Source organism: Aureococcus anophagefferens (genome assembly GCF_000186865.1).
Source record: "Aureococcus anophagefferens unplaced genomic scaffold AURANscaffold_5, whole genome shotgun sequence".
In the NCBI taxonomy this organism is placed as follows: Eukaryota; class Pelagophyceae; order Pelagomonadales; family Pelagomonadaceae; genus Aureococcus; species Aureococcus anophagefferens.
Genome location: NW_008705565.1, coordinates 2,954,448 through 2,956,203, shown reverse-complemented (window position 1 = coordinate 2,956,203; position 1,756 = coordinate 2,954,448).

Sequence of the window (1,756 nt, the reverse complement as noted above, 5' to 3'; positions counted from 1 at the left end):
GGTACAGGTTCTCCTTGCGTGTGTACGTGACTCCGAGCTCCGCGTTGTGGTTCAGGAAGCGAAGCGCCCGGGCGCAGGCCGCACGGACGGCCGGCGTCGGCGCGTTCGGCGACGCCGCGGATGGCCGCGCGACTGTGCTCAGGATGCCGTAGATGCTGAGGTACCATGGCATCGTACGCGTCGCCATGTATCCGATGGACCCGAGGACCGAGTCGACGTTGAGGCCCGCCGGCGCCGGCGCGCCATGCGGCGCGTCGACGTCGCTGGCGTGGAACGTCGCGTGCATCGGAGTAGGCACGCGGTTGGACTCGGAGAATCCGAACTTCTCGACGACCTTTTTCGCGTACGCCTCCTGGGAGACGTGAACCCAGCCTGACCAGAGGGCCGCCGCGTCGGCCCGGCAGGCCTCGCCGCAGGCGACGCCGAGGCCCAGCGCGTCGTAGGCGCTCAGCAGCGACTCCGTCGCCGTCTTCTTGAAGCCCACGCCGAAGATCTTCGCGCCGGCCGTACCGTTGCGGAGCGCGCCGGCGCGCGTCGCGTTCGCCGCCGCGGCGCGCGCACACGCCGCGGCGAGGAGGATGCGACGCATCGTCACGGCGGTGCGCCGAGAAGGGCAGCCCGGCGGAGCATACGAAATATTTTCGTTTCTAGGCTAGGAGAGGTTTCAAGCGGCTACACAGCGTTTCGAAATTGGCCTCACGTGCGTTCTTTCTATGCTAAAGTAAGACTCTTCAGGAGACTGTTTGACGTTCTCAACATGCTTAACGCTCACCAGTTCTCAGACCTATGACAGGTTTTGAACCCTGGGCCATTACCTACTCTCCGGGACACTCGCGGGGGCCAGGGGGCACCTCACGCGAGCCGGCGCAGCCCACCCAGGGAAGCCTGAGTTCCAGACATCGTCAAGTTCACCATCGACTCGGACCCCAGGCTGAAAATCCGCCCCCGGCGGAGGCCCAGGCGGCGTGGTCGCGGTGTTCGATCATAGGATCTTGTGCGCACTGCAGGGGGCTCGATTTGAAATCGACCCCCCCAGGCGCGTCAGTTCCGGGCCCCGCGGCTCCTGGGACGCACCCCACCGGTAGGGCGCGACCCCCGGGGGTCTGAGGAGTCGCTCCGTGCGTTTGTCCCGTTTTTTTGCTTCGTGTCCCGTACTCGTCCTGCCGCTCTACGGTCGAACCATCGTTTATCCCCGGCAGGACGTCGAGTACCTGGATTAGTTAGGCGCTCGAAGCTGCTATGGCAGCTGATGGAATCTCCACCTTAGAGGGCCCCGTGCTCCTCGAATATGCAGCGACGTGCAACGATCCCAGCGGCTTTGAGGTCCGCAAACATGTGGGTGAGGCACATGAAAAGACGCGACATCCGGACGATTGCGAGGTGGCGCAAACGGGCAGCCTCAGGGGGTGGAATGGGGCGCGGCAGCTTCCCCCGACCCGAATTTCGGTCGCCTTCGAGTCACAGAGCGTCGGGAATCGTTCGTCATGAGGGCGATCAGATGCCCTCGCGGCAGCCCTTCGGCTCGAGCCGATTTGATCGAGATCACCTCACCGGCTCCGGGAGGCGCGCGGCGCCGCGGGTGACACGGCGCTCACTGCGCAATGCATGCGGCGTTCGGGCCGCGGCAACCTTGACAGGCCACTCGGGAGGGACATTCCAGGCGGTGTTTACTCGAGATGCCGCGGCCCGCTCGAGCCCTGGAACTAAGTTGGGCCTCTCGTCGGTCGCCCCCCACCATAACGGCCGTCTCGTCATC